The 13502-nt window shown below is 38.8% G+C and overlaps 1 protein-coding gene across 7 annotated transcripts in view; it reads right to left on the bottom strand.

Annotated features, from left to right (window-relative positions):
* The window catches only part of adgrb3 (adhesion G protein-coupled receptor B3), a 141670-nt gene that overhangs the window by 86117 nt on the left and 42051 nt on the right, over window positions 1–13502 (bottom strand). The window lies entirely within an intron of this gene.

Below are 13502 nucleotides of genomic sequence, written 5' to 3'. Positions count from 1 at the left end.
GTAAACTGTAAGAAAGCCACAGAGGAGGGGGTCATGGACATAACATGCGATTGATCCACAGTTTCCTCTATTGTTTCATTTAATTATGTTTGTCCAAATGACTGAATGTATTGTATTTTCAAATGTGTACTTTTGTAATGCATGCTCACTTTGTTCTTCCACACAAGGACAAAGTGCTATGACAACACTGACAAAAGGAAAGCTTTATTCAACCATTTTATTCAAGCAACTTTATATATTTATATATTTCCAATAACTGACTAAACTTCTACCAGCAACTAAGTCCAATGCACTTTGAGTGGTAGACAACACAACTTGTGACAGTGTGTATATGTATATATATATATATATATGTATATATATATATATATATATATATACATATACATATATATATATATATACATATATATATATATATATATATACATATATATATATATATATATATATATATATATATATATATATACATATACATATATATATATATATACATATATATGGTCCTAGTGAGGTGATTTAATCATTCCAAAATGCAGAGCAGGTGATGGAGAAAAGATAAAAGTCAAAGCAATCACATTGCTTATATTAGTAAATCAGGCAATAGAAAGCCCCAGTCTATGAAAAATGCCGAGTTCCTCCTTATGATGAAGCCGAAACCCACGTCCTTAACTGATCGTGTTCCGATGAACGTCCCGATGGAAGTCACTTATGCATTGACTAGGTTTAAAAGTTGCAATAACAATAATGTATTCATTTGCAATATATATTATTCTGCCATTTCAGTTATGACAGTGCAGATGAGAAAATAGCAGAGGTGTGGACTCTCGTCACTTGACTTGGACTTGATTCATAAATTCGATGACTCTTGACTTGACAAGATGTTAAAAGACTTGCAACTTGACTTGGACTTGAACAGCAGTGACTTGTGATATGACTTGGACTGTGTCCCATGCTTTTATTGCATAGCTAAATCTTATTGTCTTTAAGGAGTCCAAAACCTGTTGGGCACACTCCGGGAAAGGAATTGAGCAAGAGGTCATTCTTTCACACTCTATCTTAAAGTGATGGTTACATGGGGGGCGGGAACAAACAAAAATCAACAACAACAAAAATTGTACAATGTAAATCAGCAATAAATGTGACAGCTAAATAAAGCTATGCATTCCAAGAACCACTGTTAACATACGCAGAAGCGACAACGACATCTAATGTAACAATAAGGACATTAATTATAGCAAAAAAATCAAACAAAAATAAATAAATAAATTGGATTCCGGGAATCGCCCGGCTTGACGTCACGTATGCTTGTTTTCGTTAGCGTTAGCAGCTACCTTTCTGAGGGATCACTCAAATAGTTACACTGCGGGCCGGCCGTGCGCTGTGTGGGCTTCCTTTAAATTACAGTCTCATTTAGTCAGTGTAGAGCTCTCAATGAGTCTTGTACTGTATATATTTTTTTATTCACTTCATTTACCAATCGATCAGAACACAGCTAACATGAAACTACCTTCTTCTTCATGTCCTTTTCTTCGCCTCTTCTGCTTTTACACAGTGCCCCCTGGTATAAAATTGTACTTTTATAACAAGATGACAAACTTGTGTTCCTCTTTTTAAAATTAATAACTTATATTTTTGATACTCACAAGAAATACCAAGTTTAAACTGAAATCTATTTATATCTGTGTTAGAAATTGCCTCACTATAAATGTTTGGAGACAAGAAAATGCAGTTTCCTGCTACATGCACAATGTGAATTTTAGAAAAATACTGTTATCAAAAAAAAAAAAAAGAGGAAACCAACTGGTTGTTCATTATTAAGTGAATGTCTCATTTTCTCTTGTGTGTTCATAATAGCTATTTAACCAAGCAAAAGTATATTTTATCCTTATACTTGATTATTCTGATGGAATTGTCAGTAGAATACCCGATTACTAATTGCAGCATTACTGGATGCAAATTCTTATTTGTGACAGGTCTGTTTGTCACTTCAGAAATAAAGAGAGAAAAAGTAAGTCGTAGCATAGTATTTTCAAAGAATTAGTGAAAACGTACTATCAATTGGTTTTGAAAGGGCAATAAACTAAGCCCCCCCCTCGCCACTTGACAACTGGTCTTGAAGGTGTAAAAATCTTGATCAGCCCCCTAGTTTTCTGATAAAGTTTCAGTGCACTTGTTTATTAAAAAAAATTATATATATATACAAATATGGATTTTAAAATATATAGAATATATGAATGCAGTATATATACATAATCAAACAAATATTATATATATATATATATATAGGTAGCATGACTTGAAAGGACTCAACACTCAAACACTCAAAGTGTAGGACTTGTGACTTGACTCCGGACTTGAATGTCTCGACTTGAGACTTGACTCAGGACTTGAGAGTATGACTCAGGACTTGAGAGTAAAGACTTGAGACTTACTTGTGACTTGCAAAACAATGACTTGGTCCCATCTCTGGAAAATATTCTTCTAGTACAATTGTTTGTAATTCATCCAAAGGTGTTTGCTGCTTGTGTCTTGAATTCTGTGGCATTACTAATATGTTTTGCAAATGATACGTAATCGGCTGGTGAGTCTCACTCCACTGAGTCATAATTAATTGCTCCTCATTTTAGTCACTACGTGAAAAATAACGTGTGATGTCGTGTGAGTTTTGTTGAATCGTGTAACAAATTTGTGCCTGAGCATGTTTAGACTATGTTTGTTGAGAAAATGCTATCTTCAGAGAAATTGAATTTTAAAACTGATGTGTCTTCATTCAAGATTATTGAGGAATCAAATTGTTGGCATCCATCAAATAGCAGATTTGATCAAGATAGAAATCCATCAAAGTCATTTTACTTCTTTAGATGAGATGAGTCATTAACTTGAACAGGCCTGCATAAAATCTGGCATGCATCACAAATTTCTTGACGACAGATTTGTTTTTTTTTTTTTTGCTACTACAATGAGAAGAGTCAGCAAAATATTAGGGAATGTCAATAGTGTACTAATGAAACAATGTATGTCTTACTTACTATGCATTGCTATGAGATTGAAAACAGGCAGACAGATTACGTTGAGAGGAAGCCCCCATAAATAAAATGTGATGTATTTATTTGGTTATGTAAATTCAGGTGCAAAGTGCCGGATACAAATATTAACACAATGTAGCAGGTTTAAATATTATTTTGCAATTTTAAATATTACTTTAAAGTCTTGATAATAATTCAGAAGTCACGTTTTATGTGCGTCCCGCGTTTGAGATGCACAAAACTTAGTAGGGACGCATGAAGCATATTCATTCTGCCTCTGTAGACGCATGGTTTGAGACCCGCCCTACGTATGTATGTGTGTGTGTGTGTGTGTGTGTGTGTGTGTGTAAGTGTGTGTGTTGATGAAGACCTTCCACACACAGCGAATCAAAATTACAAATCCTTTCTTGGTGCTAGCCAGTCTGAGGGAGAGTAGGGCGAGTTGGACACAGGAGTTTTTTCTGCAATGGATACATTTTAATTTTTGTGTTAACACCTGCCACGCCATTCACGATGAAGCAAACCGCTGGAAGAATAGAATTTGCTTCGTAGATGGACTCAACTGGGACAATTATGGAAAAGTTAACTGTTTATTACATTCGCTAGCCGGTAAGCTAACAAGCTAGAGAGCTAAGGGCTGGAGCTTAAAAGCTCACTCGACCGCGACAATATCAATATCATTCCCCACATAACACACACATACACACACATACATACATATGGGAAAGTTAACTGTTTATAAACCATACCAACAGCGGCACAATTTATCAATATTCAAGCAATAGTTGACTTCAGCGAACTCATTTGCAGCGTCATTAGACTGACAGGTAAAGGTCTCACATGACAGTCCAGCAGCTCGAGGGCGGGTCTTATCTTACATTTCATTTATCCTTTATTTAATCAGGTAAAAGCTTATTTATAAATAAAATCTATTTTTCAAAAGCCAAGAGGCAGCAGAAGTCATACAAGCAGCGGAAATTATACAGTACATAACACGACCACATTCATACAATCCATCCATCCATCCATTTTCTGAGCCGCTTCTCCTCACTAGGGTCGCGGGCATGCTGGAGCCTATCCCAGCTGTCATCGGACAGGAGGCGGGGTACACCCTGAACTGGTTGCCAGCCAATCGCAGGGCACATACAAACAAACAATCATTCATTCACACTCACAGTCACAGTCAATTTAGAGTCTCCAATTAATGCATGTTTTGGGGATGTGGGAGGAAACCGGAGTGCCCAGAGAAAACCCACGCAGGCACGGGGAGAACATGCAAACTCCACACAGGCGGGGCCGGGGATTGAACCCGGGTCCTCAGAACTGTGAGGCTGACGCTCTAACCAGTTGTCCACCGTGCCGCCATTCATACAATAAATAAAAATAAGGATTAAAAAATAACAGTGATATTAAAATGTATGGGCGGAACGGTGGAACATCTGCCTCACAGTTCTGAGGACCTGTTCAAATCCGGCGTCGCCTGTGTGGAGTTTGCATGTTCTACTTGTGCCTGCGTGGGTTTTCTCCAGGTACTCCGGTTTCCTCCCACATCCCAAAAACATGCATGGTAGGTTAATTAAAGACTCTAAATTGCCCATTGGTGTGAATGTGAGTGCAAATGGTCGGTTGTTTATATGTGCCCTGTGACTGGCTGGTGACCAGTTCAGGGTGTGCCCCGCCTCTCGGCCAAAGATAGATCAATGGATTAAAATGTATGGTATCGAGTATAAGTCACTGATGGTGTAGTGGTACACTCGCCTGACTTTGGTGCAGGCAGTGTGGGTTCAGTTCCCACTCAGTGACGGTGTGAATGTGAGTGCGAATGGTTGTCCGTGTCTATATGTGCCCTGTGACTGACTGGCGACCAGTTCAGGGTGCAGTCTGCCTTTCGCCCGAAGTCAGCTGGGATAGGCTCCAGCGTCCCGCGACCCTAACCAGGATAAGCGGTGTTGAAAATGGATGGATGGATGGTATCGAGTACATACATGTTGTTTCTTAAATTCATTCAAATTTGGCAGGCTTTAAGACATTTTGGGGACTTTTCAGTGGGTTAATGACTCTAAAACTATGTGCCAAATGTTTGATATTTGTTTAAGCGCAATTTTTGTGGACAGAGCCCGAGTCTGATTTATTTATATTTTTCATGTATCTAAGATATTTTATTTTGTTCTACATTACAATGGCGATGTTCAATGTTCTTTAGAATTGAAAGTTGATTGCTCTTAAAAAGGCTGAACTTGAATTATTATGCTCTATAATGTCATTATATCAGTGGCATAAAAAAACAAATCAAAGATACTATCGCTTATTGTGATAATTTTGGGGAAATATATCATTCTAAAAAAATCTGCTATAGTGGCAGGCTGAAACAATATATTGAGAGAGAGCAAGAGCAATGGAAAACACAAAAATATGGTACAAATTTTACATATAAAAATCTGCAATATAGCGGGACAGCCAAGCAACAACCGTCATATTACTGTATCTGTACTCCGTGATGATAAGTTGCAGGGACTCATTGTTCCAGGGATGGAACTCATTGTTTCAAGACATGTGCATCTTGGGACTTACATAGTCTTAAGTGTAAAATGATCTATGATAATTAACAAGCCTTACATTTGGCTTCTTTAACCCTACACATACCCTGGAAAGAAAACGTCCTCATTTTGACGCCCCCCCCACACACACACTCAAAATCAGTCAATCAAAAATAGCCAGAAAAACATGAATCATCTTTTTTATAGATTCTTTGAACATCAAACCTGCAATCAGTCCAAGTAAGAAGGTAAACAAGTCTTTTAAAAGGTGTAAGGATCATTTTTTAAGGTTAGATGGCAGATACAGCCGTGCCTCAAGTTTCTAACAGCTTCACATCAACAAATCATCAGAAGTTTGGGAATGAGATTTGGCTATTTTCAGCTAAAGCATGCTGCTCTCAATTTTAAGAAACTGATTGGTTGACCCTCATGAGTCACACTGCTTTGCACAATAATCTCATCTTCCGGATTTTTGAAAAGGAATACAAGCTTTTGCTTCTGTTGGATTCCTAAACTGGTCCCTCGGGGTTGCATTAGTTTGTATTCCAAAAGCGGAACAGCAAAAGCAGTTGACGAATGGGAAAGTCTTGTACTGTGGTACTTTGATTTATGAGTTTAATTTGTACCATGACCAGGCTTGTAACTCAACTCACGCGTATCTCAAATCAACTTTCCTAATGGAATGGAATGAATGCATACAATTAATCTGTTCCAGCCCCCCCAAAACACAAACATAAAAAAATATTTTTTAAATTAAAAATAAAATAAAATAATAATAGCACTCTTTTGTACTTGGGTATGGTTGGGTATCGTTTGAATTTGAGCGATTGTGGCCCCGCTTCCGGTTCCTAATTTTGATTTCAGTTCCAAATGATTCTCGATTCCGATTCTTTTAGCGGGGTGGGTCAAAAACGTTTGCCTAGTTTAAATAAGGGGTGTCCAAATTATAAGCATACCTTTTTTTTTTTAGCAAAGGCTAAAATGAACATTCGATTCAGAGTTCTTTAAAGCCAGTATCAATATCATTTTATATACCATTAGCATTTATTTCATGTATTCAGGACCTAAACAATTTAGTGATTTCTAGACCAGTAGCAGAACTTTAAAATCTATTCAAAAGATGACTGGGAGCCAGTGTAAAGACTTTACAATTGGAGAAATATGCTCTGACATCTTTGTTCTGAACCCGAGCTGCAGCATTCTGAATGAGCTGCAGCTTTTTAATCCTCTTTTGGTGGAATCCAGTCAGAAGACCCCTGCAATAGTCAAGTCTATTTGAAATAAAAGCATGGATGAGCTTCTCCTGGTCCGCTTAGCACTTGCAAGCCTTCACTCTGGATATCTTCTTCAGATGGTAGAAGGCAGTTTTAGTAATTGATTTGATATGACTGTTGGAAGTCAGGTTGGAATCTATCAGTACACCAAGGTTTCGGACTTGGTCATTGGTTTTTAAAGAGAGTAAGTCCAGGTATTTACTAACAGCAATCCTCTTTTCTTTATTGCCAAAAACAATTATCTCAGTTTTGTTGTGGTGAAATTGAAGAAAATGTTGGCTCATCCAAATTTATATATATGAATTACTGTACTGTATGCTGTATAATACACAGATCTGATGGTGGAACTTAGCTCTAACTAATTATTTTTGCTTTGTGTTTTGATTTATGTTAACCTTCAACTGGGAGTAGCAATAAAGAGCTTGAAGCAAGCATAAATAGCCTCTGTTTTGAAGAATTCTTAACTATCTGCTAAACTGGTGCTTGTTGTGGAGTTTGCTGCCGCCATCTAGTGGTCGTAACTCAAGACAAGGAAAACAAAAACGATTGCTTGTATGTCAAAAAACTTGATTTGGGTCACTTTGATAGTAACACAAATGATTAGCAAACGTGGCCACCAGGCTGTGACTTAACAGGAAGGCAGAGTTGAAATGTTGATTTGCCATCATGCTGGACTATTTTCTCTCATCCATGCCAAACTATTTCTGTGAGCCTGATTTGTAGGGCTCAAGAGGTTTTCAGAGCCGTCACAGCTCAGCAATGCTCTCAGGCCTAATTAGCGGCCATATTTACAAATATATTCCAGCATGATTTAATTAATGTCCCACAACTAATTATGTGCCGTATACTTGACAAACAGGACAAGATGCAACACACAGTCAGAGATTCCAAGTTCCCTGTGAACGTAACCTTTGTCGGGACACTGGCTTTGATCAGCTGCATGATGGGAATTTTAGGCTGAAAGCATCCGCAGTGATCCCGTGAGCCATTTCGTCACCCTATGTCAAACCTTGCCTGTACCCTTGCCTGTACTGCAGACCACTGGGAGCAGGGGTGCCACCTGTGCAAATATGTCACTTTGGGCACCACCATGTCAATGCTGTAAATTGGAAATGCTACTTTCAATGCTACTTTCTAGGGCCCCTGTCACTCATTCGTCCTTACAATCGGCATCACTCCTCACGGTAGCCCTGAGTGGGAGTAGTTTATTTTTCTTGTCCTCGATATATTCCTGATCGACCATCTCAAACGGGGCTCTTCATTACTGCTGCACTTTGAAGAGTTTAAAATCCCAAAATAGCGACAAGCATTTAGTCCATGCAGACCAAGAAGAGGAATACCTCATTACTCAATGCTTTTCTTTGATCCACTTCGCAACAGCTGAGCTTAGGAGGCTGGCACAATGTAGTTGAATGTGATGCTATTTTAGGCTTTGTAAGGTGCTTAAACCCAGTTTTAGATAAGCTGTGACAATGGTGAATGGCAAGAACGCATATAAAATGTAACCAACAAAAGGTCTATCAGGATAGGATTTTAGGATAAGTGAGTACTTGTTATTGTATTGTTTGTGTGTACTGTCCATCCATCCATCTATCCATTATCCTGTGCACGAATTGGTGGTGAGGCAAATTGGGAATTGAGTTGGCCCGATTAATGAATCAGAACGAACCTTACAATATCATACTACTAACTTCACTCTGACAAGAACTGCAACTGCTGCCACGCAAAAAAAAAAAAAAAAAAAAAAAAAATCACGATTTTTACCTCGTGTTTATGGCTAAAGCCATTTAGATTTTCTGTGCATAGTTTCTGCGCATCCGCCATAAAGATGATGATCTCAGGAGAAAAAGTCATCCGATAGCCGAGCTCGAGGACCTGGGCGGAGCTTCATGGCAGCGTTACAACCGAAGTCGGAAAGGAGCCATTGCTGGAGGAGGAGAGCGACCGTAGCAGAATGAAAGGGAGAAAGTTATGCAGCAATGATCCAACACCGCGTGGCAGATGACGAGCTTGCTAGAAGCGAGGCAGCTGGTCCCAGCCAGCGAGGATTTACAGCAACGAGACGCAAAACCAACTCGGGTTCTACCTTTGGCCACGGTACGGCAAGGAATTCTGGTTAAAGTACGCTATTTTAAACAAAAAAGAAAAACTTTTCTGCAGGGAGAAGCGACAGCCAAAACACACCAGTGTACTCTCTTTCTGGTTCAATGGATAGTTTTCAAAAATCCCTACAACATACAGACACACGCACACTTCACACTCATATTCACACCTAAGGGGGCAATTTAGTATTCAGTGAAACCTAACATACATATTTTTGGAATGGGGGAGGAAGTCGGAATACCCAGAGAAAACCCACGCAAGCACAGCGTTAACATTCAAACTCCACTCAGAAAATGCTTCCCCATGCCGCCATGTGTTTACAAAATAGATAAAATGGAGACAATAAAGTGCTCAAATACTATTAGTTGTATTTTACATTTGGATTTTGGACACTGGAAAAAGAGAACGGCTACAATCACCAAAATGTCAAAAAAATAAAATAAATGATGAGATGAGAAAAAACAATATAGAAATATTTTATTAATATCTCTAAGACAACTTCTTAATGTTTTCCCACTTTCAACTAATAAAAAATGACTTTAAATAATTTTCTACAATGTTATATATACAGTAGATGGTATCGATTGTTTTTTAATTCATTATAATAATGATGATGATGATAATAAAGATGGCATAATGAATCACGTATTGGCAATGAAAAAGGTTTCCCAAGCCACATCTGAGTATCAGAAAAGTCAGAAACCATCTTAGCTTACAGTTATTACTGATTGATTATTATTGAGTTATTATGTACAGCTGTTACACCACCACTTTAACACTGGCACAATCTCAAGGATGGACCACTACAAGATTTAAATAAAAAGTGTCAATTTGTCCTTCATTGAGAAAATGAGGGGGTTGCTCTGAATTGGAAAATTGTCATCATATTATCTATCATATTTCTTCTGCCATCTGTTTGCTTGCTGTTGACTCCTAATGACTCAGATTCCAGCCAAATTAGAATTTCATGCAGCCTCCACTGCACCTCATTGAAAAGGATGTGAACTCGCCCAAAGACAAGATAGTATACAGACAGGCACATGCAGAGCAGTGTGTTGTAAGCCAGTTTAATGCATTTTGTTGCACTGATGTGCAAGCAATGAGCGCCATCTCAAAAAAGAATCTTATAGATAATTTGCAAGCTAAATCACAAGGTTATTGAGCAGTACCACGCTGGGCAACCTAGATGGAGCTCTGACGTTATCAAAGCACTGCTTCAAAGAAGCCCTGTTGCTGGGTGCTATAAGCAGATGATCCCTCTCGCATGGACGCGGCGCACACACACACACACACATACACACACACACACGCACAGAGTCATACAGGCTTTGACCATCTTGTTTTTATATCATTTCAATACATCCAAACAAGCATAAATTGAATCTGTGCTGCGGTTAAAACGTTTAATGCATATTCCACAATCTAAGCATGACTCTATAATGATGTGCCACTGCGAGAATAAGACAGAAAACTAATAATTCATAATAAAAGGCTGGAAAGTTTAAATAACACAAGGGAAACTGAAAATATCACCAGCAACAAATGAAAGACACTCCCTTTCTGCTTCATCTACTCACAAAGATTTACCCTCTGCATGATAATGCGAGGAATGTATAGTGATTTCAGTTCCGCTGCATGATGCTATCAGAAAATGGATCCGCCCATGTAACATTTTCAAGCGAAAGTGATGCCAAGCTTGCAGCTTATAACTAGCAAGATCCCTAGCTTTTTCTAAAAAAAACAAAAAACAAAAAAAAGTGCACTGAACCACCCATGAGTAAAATTGCTGCTGCTGCAGGGCACAACTGAAAAGGACTACTGTGCACCGACAGAAACAAGGATGGAAGCAGATTACTAATGAAATCGAGTCAGGAAACATGGATAGTGTTTTGAAAACACAAAATTGTGTACCGCATCACATACTTACATTCACGATACTACCTTCATTTGGGGAAGGGTGTCATCCCTTGACAGTTTATAATTATCAATGTATCCGTCTATTTTCTATTGTGCTTGTCCTCATATGGGTCACAGGTGACCTCGAGCCTATCTCAGCTCACTTTGGGTGAGAGGCGGTACACTCAGGACTGGTCACCAGTCAATTTCAGGCCGCATATAGACAAACATCCATTCTCACTAACATTCACACCTATTGACAATCGAAAGTCCTAAAACATTCATTGTTTTCCATAGGGGGGATGGCAGAGTACCAGGAAAAACCCACGCACGGTCAAAACATGCATACATGAACCCAGAGCCTTTCGTCTGTGAGGCAGACTCCCTATTCCCCTGTGCATCACTTCTTAAGTATTTAACGCTTATTCTTATTGTCTTCATCCTGCGATTGAATGGCAACCAAGGCAGGGTGTACCCGAGCTATTGCTCAGAGTCAGCTTGGTTAGACTCCAGCTCACTTGTAAGCCAATGAGTACAAGAGGTATGGAAACTGGATGAATAGTTTTCACCTGTCATTGAGTTTTGTCGTGTGTCATTTAGCAGGATCACGCAGGTGTAACTTTGGACAGATCTTCTGCCACCAAATTGTCACTTGGCTAAAAATAAAGAAATGAAATAAAAATAGGGATTGACAAATTTGTTTCTTCCCATTGCAACTCCCTGCTACAAAATGAAAATGTTACGGTGTCGTTCACAGTCTACCACACTATCCCAACCATTTAACATTGTGGAGCTGCTTATAGCAAGGAAGACTACATTATTATTTCACTTTATTGAGGAGGTATACACAGGTGGGGACACATTCTTGTACAGTTTTAACCATTACATTCGATGGCCCATGCCACAAAGTGTGTATAGTACCGTATAAATTGTATGTGGCCCACACAATAAAGTCAACCCCGACTTAACGTTACTTATAGAGTGTTGCTGCATGGGCCATGAGTCCACAGAACCACACATCTGTTCCACGTATTATAACATAAAAATAAAATACATTTCATAAACCCCCTTCAAGACTGAAGATGTTTTTTTTTTCTTCATAAATAAACTTAAACGGTTATACATACGTAAAGATAATTTTATACATTTCTTTGCCAGGAATCATTTCTGTTGATATGCAGACCTTGGTGGAGCTCTGCGCTCTACAGACTCCCTTTCAAGTTAAATATCCTTTTGTAGGTTAAGGGTAAAATGACTGCCATAGAGGGAAACGTCTGTGTGAAGAGACATTGAGAAAGTACTGAAGCAGCTCTTGGCATCAATATGGAAACACACAGGCCCAGTAGATGACCTGGCACTAACACACACACTGCAAAGCTCGATGCCACCATGCCAAGCCGTGCATCTGTCAAGTGGGAAACATGACACATTTTTATAACACCTTTTGCATCCACCGCCAGGTTTCAGACAGTATATCTTGTCCTTTTATTAGATATTTTGCTTGGCATGCCAAGTAGTGACCTTGGTTTTACTAGAGTCGTAGTTTCCACACTCATGGAAATTCCCGCATTTCCAAACTAAAGATAGACATCAGAAATAAAAAAAAAGAGCAAAACACAATGAGGGCATTTTCACCTTTAGGAGAGAATGGATGACCACATTTTGAAGGAAGATAAATCGTTTCCAACAAACCCCAAATGAGATTTTCATAATTCATGCTGTCAGTTTTTCCACAGCTCCAATCATGTCTGCTCCTTTTGCAGCGGTAAAACCCAGAGCTTCAGACTGCCACCCTGCATCTATCAGCGTGGGGAACATTGTGTCATATGCAAGTTAGTCATGAGGAAGATGCCTGCAACATGCCCTGTCTTGGCTCATTGACTAAGCTCATGTTAAACCAAATATCCTCTCAAAAATAATTACAAGGACACAGTGGCGATGCTAAAAATGTCCTTAGACAAGAGCACAACAGCGGCGAGATGGGATTTTTATTTAATGGATTCTGATACCGAGTTTGGGAACATCACATCACATTTATTACACTTGTTTCATAGACATGCATGGCTGCACCGGACTGTACTTGCATTTTCCATGTATTATTGAGTCACTTTTTTTTGCTTCAGTCCCATTTTAAACAAAAACATATTTCAATCATTTCGTGGTAGAATAGGTTGAATTACTGTACACTAAGTCATGTTAGAAATAGTTTACCAATGCATTTTATGCAAAGGATTTACTATTCTAACGATATTTTTGATGATTCTAAATTTGGGGCGGTGCAGTATTGTCATGACATTTTTTTAAGAAAACAGAATCGTACAAAGTAAGAGATATATTGATTGACTGAAATCAATGTCGTTTGGTCACACGCACATCATGACCTTGTGGCTAAACGATGCGTCCAAGTGATGCTGCTGTCCCCCACAAGAGGCCCGCCCTGTGCGATCGCACATTTCACATATGCCAATTGCTGCCACTGCCTGCGTGAGTGTGCTGCTCATTTCTACCTGAATTGTGTTATTCCCTCGCATGAGTCAGCCAATCAGCTCGCTCCTTACCCTTCCATCTTCCTCAGCTGATTCTTGTTGCGTAAAGTCACTGTGAATACAGGCTCCTGTTTTATCCAGTCTTTGTCATAGTTATCAGTCCCATGGAACTGG

The sequence above is a fragment of the Phycodurus eques genome, chromosome 11 (genome assembly GCF_024500275.1).
Source record: "Phycodurus eques isolate BA_2022a chromosome 11, UOR_Pequ_1.1, whole genome shotgun sequence".
In the NCBI taxonomy this organism is placed as follows: Eukaryota; Metazoa; Chordata; class Actinopteri; order Syngnathiformes; family Syngnathidae; genus Phycodurus; species Phycodurus eques.
This window is presented reverse-complemented; position numbering and strand designations above follow the sequence as displayed.